Below are 10,002 nucleotides of genomic sequence, written 5' to 3'. Positions count from 1 at the left end.
TAACTAAAACAGGCAATGTATGTATGCATGTATGTGTGTATATATACATGAGTACATATAGAAGTATTATATGTAACAGGCATATAATACATATTTATTTAATTGTTGAATGGGAAGAAACCTTTGTAAAATGAAACATGGTTAAGGAAAGAGTCTTGAGGGAAGAAGTGGAATTTGATCTGCCTTGAAGTTTGGATAATATTCAGAGAATAAGGAAAGAGAAAGGAGACATTCCAGACAGGCTAACAGCACTACCCAAGATTATAAAGGCAAGAAGATATACATGGGACAGTGGGTACTCTGGTGAAGTTAGAGAGTAGTATTCATGAATAAGGATACTACACTTCTGGGCTATTCTGAGGTAAACAAAGAAAATTGATATTTTGGTTGTTGGCCAATATGTATATTAAATGAAGGTGTGGGGCACAGAAACTTTTTTTAAGACCTGGCCTTTTGGTTCTTGCCCTAAATTAATTTGTATACCAAGGAAAAGGGATCATGAAATCGAATAAGTTTTATAATTTCATCCTCCACTCACCTATTGTTTGTTTTTCTTTGTTTGATTTTAGTTCCAGAATTTAGTTCCAGAGTTCCAAAAATAGATTTTAAGAACACAATTTGGGGAAGAATTGGAGTTTAAATAGGTGCTGAGAGAACCTTTCAGATAGTTAATTGGGACAAAGAGATCTCAATCAACATCAAATATAGGGCAATTAAAAAGAAAAGATTTAATGTTACCCTGTGTATCCTGTTGATTTCCTGATTAAATATCTTGACTTCAACCATGCACTAAAACAAGATCAACTAGCTCTTGTCTTGTCAGGCAGAAATTTTCTAGCTTTTATACCTTAGAAAATAAAAGCAACAACCCAGCAGATGGTAGCAGAGAATAGTTCAATAATTGAAAAACCAACAGAGAAGCCCAGGAAAGGCAGCAGAATCACCAGCAGATTCAAAGAATCAGCATATGACATTAGGAAAGAACATTGACATTTCTACAGTATCGGAGTTTTGAGTTGCCCCAGTCACATACCCAGTCGAATGAGTAGAAGACTAACTCCAAATGAAAGTTCTCTAGTGGAAAAAAAAATTACTACCTCAATGGAAAATTATATGAGAATTAATCATCAGGAGGAAAATGTAAAGGGATTTGGTGGGGAAAAAAAGAATAATAGATAGTGAAAAAAATTTTAGTTCAAAATATTTAAAAGGAATTAATAAAAGGAAATAAAATATAAATAAAATAAATACATATATAAATATATAATATGTTAAAATAAATATAGAAAAAATTAAGGAAAAATAAAAGGAAAATAGAAGGCAAAATGGGGAAAAGTTGCCTACCTCAAAGATTAACAAAACAAAATACCAAAAGAATAATGTCAAAGGGACTTGAAAAGGTAAAGGACCTGCACATTTTATTTCAAAAAATAATTTAAAAAAGCAGACATGAATAAATATATGGATAGAAGAATAGATGGACAGATGATAGATGAATGGATGTGTAGAAGAACATTTATTAAGCACTTAGAATATGTTGACACTGTTCTGTGTAATGAAATTAAAAATGCAAAAGGTAAGACAGCTCCTTCCCTCAAGGAGCTTACATTCTAATATGAAGACACATCAAGAACAAGGAGTTTTCTAGTGTTAAGAGAGTTTTTTTTTATTAATTTCTCCTTTTTATATTTAAGAGGAAAAGGAGCAATCATATTTTTCAGTAAGAGATCCCCTGCTGTGCTGCTTGGCAGTGGTGACAGTTAGAAGGGTATGGCTGACTGTAAGTTGCAGACCGACGGAAGGGCTTTTTGTCTCTGAGTCTCCTGGGGAGAGGTTGTACTGCTAGCACACTCTCTGGTTGGAGACAGAGAACTGAAGTAAGGCCTTAATAGCTTTATTGATTATCAATAAACTGAGGTAGATAAAGTAGATAGATGGTTGTTATATTATCAGATAGAGAGAATAGGAGAGTAGGTGAGGGCTTCAGACTGGCAGCTTGAAGAAACTGCCCTCTGAGGCAGGTATATGTACGGTTTTTTAGAGAAATTTAGTTAGGATTGGGATATTGGGTATAGTTATAATCTTTTATAACATTACTTTCACTTTCCTCCTTCCTATTTCCTATCCATATTTCCTAATAATTAAAAAAAAGCATTTTGTGTTTAAGAAAATGCTCTCCTAACTTTTGTTCAAACTTCTACCCCCCAAATTTAACCCTTACACCAGAAATACAAAGAATCCACATAGTCTCGACGAAGAAATATTTAAAATTAAATTTTCCAAAGCATGTTATCACCAAACTTGAAAATTACAGAGATAAAGGAAAATTGGACAAAAAACATTTATAAGCTTAAAACTAAGATCAAGTCAAATCAATATGGGCTGACTTGGAAGTACCCAGTTTTCTGATGACCTAAATGTAAAATGGGTAAATCAGGTTAGAAGCCTACAGGGATTCCCTTCTCCTTTTATTCCCTTTCAGAATAATGAGGAATGATTAAGCTAGAGAATATCTTCTTAGGCAAATTAAGAGAGTTACATTATTCAAATATACTCCCTGTATATAAAAGTATTTAGTTTATACAGATGTAAAGAATGATTGGGACCAGGAGTATCTCCTTCATCTCTCTCCCCCATGCCACTGCTAAGGAAGATGTCAAATTATGGGTAAGGTGTAAAAGGAAAGAAACTTTCCTAACTTGACACTTGGTATCCATTTTCCTTGGAAAAACATTTTAAGTGATGGGTGATTTAAGTTTAGCTGTAAAACCTAGGTGTCAGTATGAACTTTAAGATCCCTATTCTCTGAGATACTGATTAAATTCACATTTAAGGACTTTTCCCCTATAATGAAGAAGACTTGCATTCAAATCCAGCCTCAAAAATTTACTAGCTGTGTAACTCTGGGTAAGCCACTTAACTATTTGTCTCAATTTCCTCGACTGTAAAATGGATATAAGGATAAAATGAGATATTACTTCTAACGCATTTAGCACAGTTCCTGGCACGCAGTGAATTTCTATATAAACATCAGTTGTCATCATCATCATCATCATTTTATCTATGGGTTATTGTGCACACATAGACATGTCAAATGGTCCCCTAAGCCTCTGCAATTAGCAAAATGATATAAAGAGAGTAGATATATTGATGACTTGTAAAGAAAATATAAGGGAATCATATCCAAACCTATTTAGCAAAGACCAGTAAGTTAAATTTCCCTTCACACTAGAAAGTTTTCCCATCTCTATAAACTCAAAGTAGCACATTTAGAAAGGTCACATCAGCATAGATGAAAATGAGGATCTATATGCACTTCTAGAGTCTTGGCTTACTTTAAAACCTCCTTCTTTAGCCTCTGTTCAATCCACACAGACTGGTTAGTCCACAAAGCCTGAGTGGTTAGCTGAAGCTCCCTTGTTCTCTCACCCATCCCCAGCTATCAGCCTGGCATCAGTGGTCTGTGTAATACCCTCATTCCAGTCTGTGTCTTGACTCTCTTCCAGTCTTTACATCCTGTATAAGATGCACTACACCAATTTCCTCTGGAAATGCTTGGATCCTTTCAGCATGAATATTCACTCAATAGCTCCCCACTGTAGTTGCAATATTATCATGCTTCAAAAACATTAATAGCTTTTTGAAGACTGATCTGGGTAGCTAACCAGCATCTACACCATCATTTCTATAGGCAAATAGATTTCTTGTTCAAAATAACCAACTTGTGAAAAATTTTCAAAGCACAATTTGATCATAAGTCAGAGATGATCTGGATTCAGATGCATGTCACTATTTTTTTCTTTTTCTCTTTTTAATAGAAGAGGGATGAGTTAAGACAGAAGATTTTAGAATACGAGTCCAAGATGCATCTGGGACACACTAGTAGGGATATGCAGTGCATGGACATTAATATGGGAATGGAGTTAAGGGGAGAAATTAGGGCTCAATAGGTAGATTTAGTAGTTATTTGTATAAAAGTGATATTATATCCATGGCAGCTTGTTAGGTCACCAAAGGAGAGAGTGTAAAGAAAGAAATGAGGAGAACTCAGTATAGAGCTTAGGGGAGGTAGACATTCTCAGTACAAATACGCAAGATTATGATGCTACAAAGGAGGCTAAGCCTGAGTTGTTATAGACAGGTAGAGGAAGAAGCAAGAGAAAGCAATGCTAGTAAAGGAAAGATAGTCAAGAATGACAAAGTAAGAAAATGAAAGCCAGGAGTCCAGCAAACACAGCTAGCATTTATATGCCACTTACTATGTGCCGGGCACTGTGCCAATTGCTTAACAATTAAAATCACATTTGATCCTCATGACAATCCTGTAAATTAGGTGTCACCTATTTGAGCATTTTTGAAATAGAGAAGATATATCATATAATTGTTGTAGGAAATGTAACATCAATTGGAGCTTTTTAAAGGATGAGAAGATTTGGACATGACCAGGTTGCAGAGAAGGAGTCAGTGGATAAGGATAAATAGAAAACAAGACAGAAAATATTAGGGGGCAAATTCCTGAAAAAAAATGGAAAGTAATGAGATCAAGACCCAACTGGAGAGATTAGCCTTTACAAGGAGATAGATAGATAGATAGATAGATAGATAGATAGATAGATAGATAGATAGATAGATATAGATATAAATATGGATATATGGAAAGAAATGGAAACATGGTAGGTGGTTAATATTCCTAAAACATGAAGTTTTTCAGGGAGAAGGTTTGAGGTTTTTTGGGATTTTTTTTTGCTTTGAAGGGGGGTTTTTGGTCTCTGTTATTTGAACATCTGGAGATTTTGGAAGTTACCATAAAAGGTATTACTAAAACATTCTTTTTTCCTGCTAGTTTTCAAAGCTCAACAATGATTTAAACATTCATTCCCCTTTTCCCCAAAGAAGTTTTAGTCTCTTCAAAAAAAAGTTCACTTTTTTTCCTGAAAACACTCAGGTCTATACAAGGCAAGTGTATCCATGTATACTATTTTATGACCAAAGAAGTATTTTTCCATTTCATTTGGACTGTCTCCATGGCCCATACTGAAATGGAACATGAGCAGAAGTTTGGAGGCGGGATGGGTTTGAAGGGAATATAATGAGTTTCATTTTGGAAATGTTGAGCCTGTGATGCTTCTTGACCCAACTGACTTAGAGAATGAGTTTTTTGGAAGGAGATATTAAAAAAAAGATGGGTTAATTCTGTAGCATGGAATATTACCACTTTACTAACTTGTGTTCAGATGTCTCATCCCATGGAGGAGTTGATTGGGTTCACAAAAACTACACCAATGAAGCACATACCTTCACACTTTCCAACAATGTAGTTTGGATAGATACACTTGTTTTAATTATTGAATAATTAGTAGTGTTTTTAGTAGAAATGTTCTGGTAGTTGGTTGTTTAAAGTCAAAAGTTTTAAATTAAATAAGATCTTACAGGCAAACATCACAAAGAAAGATAGTTTATGATTGGCATCAGTGGAGGAAGTACTCACACTGATGAGGTCATGGATCCATCGAAACATCAGAGCATGATCTTAAGGGGAAAGGAGAGGAAATAATAATGATGATGTAAAACAAAAAAGAGAGATATACAACACTGTGTATATGCTTCAAGGAGATCAAAGACAGAAAGAAAGACTAATAATAGACAAAAACATTGATTACACCTTTTAAAACATTTTTTACCAATTACATATAATAACAAATTTCCACATGTTTTCCAAAGTTTTATAATCCAAATTGTCTCTCTCTTCCCTCTCCCATTCCAGAGCTGTCAAACAATTCAATCTGGAACATACATGTATTATCATGCAAAACATATTTCCATATTGCTCATTTTTGTAAGAAAATAATCATATAAAACCCAAACCTGTCATGAATCCCTCAGAATTGTCTGGATCATTGTGATTGCAGCACTTTGAGTAATAGTAAAAAAATAGAAGCAAAGTGGATACCCAACAACTAGGTAATGGCTAAACAAACTATGGCATATAAAAGCTGTGTAGAATATTATTTTGCTATAAGTAGCAAATATGATCAATTCAGAGTAACTTGGGGAGATTTATGTGAAATGATATAGAATTAAGAAAACAGAGTCCAGAGAATAATATGTGCAATAATAATATAAATGAAAACAATGCTAAAATACAGCCCATTGAAGAATTGAATGCCCAATTTTGAAATTGAGAAGTAAAATAGGAAACAGGAACTATTTTCTCCCCTAGGTAAAGAAGTTGAAGAAGATAGGAAAGAAGAATAATTATGGACATACACATACTTATACCTAATCATACTCTACATATCCCAGTGATTCTGAACCAATATAGGTCATCATTCAAACTCCATTACCCATTCCTCATCCCCACTACCAAACAACTTATCTCCAGGATTCTACCCATCCCAAACCCCAACCATATTCTACCCAGTCTTTCCAGTGTGCTCTGTGAAATGCTTCTTTCATAGGCAAAAAATTTGCCTTCCTTTTAAATCTTTTCTTCTCCCATTCCTTCCATCTTCTAGCAATCTCTGAGACTTCCCTCTCCTTTCTACCCCAACCTGATGAAACAGTCACTTGGTCACATTTTCTAGTATTGGTTACATCTTCCCTCATTCTTCTTAGCTCAATGGTCAACATGGTGGGGTTATTGGAATACTCCTTGGTTTCCATTTCTACTTCTAGCTTCTCCTCCTACTTCTATCACTCAGTAACCTCTCCTTTGAGAGCTATACAATCCATATCTAGCTCCCAGTCAAAATCCAGGTAGCTGCTGTATATAGTTCTCCCAGACACTCCCCTTACTTCTTAAATGTATTCAGCATCTGACTCAATTTTTCTTTCCTCCCCAACTCTTGCTCTCATACAATGGACTTCAGCATACATATTGACCCACCCACAAACCCCCAACCATTCAGTTCCTCAACCTACTCTCTTCTCATGACCCACCTGTCCACTCTACCTCAGCCCTTCATGTGAACATCATCTATTGACTTTTCACCTTTCTGTCTTTCCTTACCGACACCTAGTCTTCATCCATATAATAGCCTCAAATCCTTCAGTGCCCCAGTTCTCTCCAGGGCCATCACCCCTGCCCTTACCACTCTCTCCTCTTTTCCTTTTCTTGACCCCTTAGTGAATCAGTTCAACTTTATACTGTCCTCTTCTCTTAAGTCCTTGCACTGACTACATTCTGCCCAGCCTCAGACTTGGATCACTCACACCATCCACTACCTTCTGACTTTGCTCCTCCCCACAAGTACTGCTGAAAGGTGAAGAAAATTATATAACCATTCTGTTTGGGTCCACTGCAAATTTATCTTTTACAACATCAACTGGGCCCTCACAGCTGCTAGGCAATTCTTCTATATCTCTCTTATTGATCATTGTCCTACTCTCCACACTGGGTCTGAAATCTTTTTATACCTCCTCAAACTTCCCTTGGCTCCTCCTCCCCCTTGCTTCAAATTTTACAGAAAAAAAATTTGGATTATTCATTTTGAGTTCCCTCTTCTCCTCTCTCACTCTATCTTACATTACTCAGATGCTTTCTGCACTATCTCCTCCTTCACGTGAAGAGGTAGCCCTATTCTTTACCAAGGCAAACTCCTCTACTTCCAAAAATGATCCTATTCAATTTCATATCTTCAACAGATTGGCCTCTCTGTCATCCCCATTCTCTTGCTTATCTTCTGAAATAAAAATCCTTCCTAGATGGATGGGAGATGATAACCACCCACCTAAGGAACTAGCTAGGCCAGTAAAGCACAAAAACCTTGGGCTACAGAAAAACAAGTTTACTTGATAGTTGGACTAAGGGAAACTGGTAGGCACAATAATAACACTATTAAATCTAGGCTCCACCCAATTTCTATGCACCTCACAAGAGGATGGCCTTCTTGTCTTCTCCAGGCCCTGCCAACAGCTCCCTGCTCTTATCTAAGACCCCCAAAGCTATCCTAATATACTATAATGACTATCCTAACATACTAATTAGTATACATCTAAAAAAGGTTAAAGAGGGAGGACTCACAGATGTATTGAGTCCTTACCTAAAGCCTGGGGTTGTTCCTAGGGATACCTAGAGTCCCAGATGACCAAACCCTGAACTTTACCTTGGCCAAATGGATTTCTGACAGAAGGATCTCAGGCAGCTGGTCTCTGTGCTTCAGGGAATAGCAGGTCTCCTCCAATGGCAAATTCTCCAATCCCAGGAATCACTAATCTTTCCACAAAATTAGGATTCCCAGTGAAAATACCAGAGCAAAATCCTCCTTCAAAGCCAGATTCAGAGTAACAATGACTTTCCAGTAAAAACTCCCAAGATCCTTTTCTCAGAATCTTTTCTTTCCCAGGGGCTTGTATCCAAATTCTTGTATCCAATCTTGTATCCAATTGTATCCAAATTTCCTCTTAAAGCTAATCCACACAATTTACTCTATTCATTACTTACTTCCTACACTTCAATCTCTCCTTGCCTACTGTCTATTTTTCTACTATCTACAAATATATACATGCCTGCCTCTTCTTCAAAAAACCCTCACTTGATCTATCTATCTTTGCTAACCATTATCCTATATTTCCTCCTACTTTCCAAGGCTAAATTCTTTGTAAAGGTCTTCTAAAATAGGTATCTCCATTTTCTCTTGTTTTACTCACTTCTTAACGCCTTACAATTTGGCTTCCAAACTCATCTTTCCATTAAAACTGCTCTCTTAAAGCTACCAATAATCTCCTAACTGCCAGATCCAGTAACTCTTCTTCGATTCTCACTTTTATTGACCTCTCTGCCACCTTTGACACTGTTGATCACTCTCATCTTTATGCTCTCTTAGGTTTTTAGGATACTACTCTCTCCAACTTCTCCTATCACACCGTTCCTTCTTAGCCCCCTTAATTAGAACCTCTTCCAGGTCACATCCATTAACTATCGGTGTCCCTCAAGGCTGTCCTAGGACTTCTTCTCTATAGATTCTTTTTCAAATGGTGATCTCATCATCTGTCATGGATTTAATTGCCATTTCTATGTTGAATGTTTTCAAATCTACTTTTCCTGCCCCAAACCATATGCTGGCCTCCAATTTTGTATCTCCAACTGCCTTCCAGGTACTTAGACTATGTCCCATAGACATCTCAAAACCACCCCTAAAGTCTCTCCCATCCAAACTTCTCAGTTATTGTTGAGGATACCACCATTCTTCACATCCCCCAGGGTCACAACATAGGTGTCAAGGAACAAGACACTTCATATTTCAGCTCTAGTTTTCCCCTATGCCTGAAATTCTTCTTACTCATCTCCATTTTTGGTTTCCCTGGCTTCCTTCAATCTCAACTAAAATCCTATAGGAAGAAATCCTTCCTTTGATAGGAAGCCTTTCCCAAATCTTAATTTTTAAGCGCTTTTCCTCTCTCTATTTTTTCCTACTTCTCCTGTATATAATTTGTTTATACATATTTGTTTGCTTCCCATCTCACCCATTAGATCATTAATTCTTTGAGGGCAAAGACTATCTTTTCCCTCTTTTTGTAGCCCCAACACTTGGCACATAGAAAGACTGAATAAATGCTTGCTAATTGACTAACAAGCATGTTATACATGCTATTTAAATGCAGTATCTTTGTCAATTGGTTTTTCTTAGTATTTTTCTTTGTTACAAGACTGGATTCAGTGGTAGAGGGGCATAGTAAAAAATTATCAAGGTTAAAAAATGGAAGGAATGAATAAAGGGGGAAAAAAGGAGAAGGAAATAGAGGATAAATATACTTCTATAGCTAGAAGAGAGAAACAGCCCAGGGCAACTCTAAGTCTTGATCCTAATACTTTTTTATTTATTTATTTATTTATTTATTTATTTTTGTAATTTTTTTTATTTTTTTTAACATTTATTAATATTCATTTTTAACATGGTTACATGATTCATGCTCCACTTTTCCCCTTCAACCCCCCCCCCCCCGCACCCTCCCCACCCTTGGCCGATGCGCATTTCCACTAGTTTTGTCATGTGTCCTTGA

The sequence above is a fragment of the Gracilinanus agilis genome, chromosome 5, assembly GCF_016433145.1.
Source record: "Gracilinanus agilis isolate LMUSP501 chromosome 5, AgileGrace, whole genome shotgun sequence".
NCBI lineage: Eukaryota > Metazoa > Chordata > Mammalia > Didelphimorphia > Didelphidae > Gracilinanus > Gracilinanus agilis.
The sequence above is the reverse complement of the archived record's forward strand: the minus strand, read 5'-3'. Positions refer to the sequence as shown.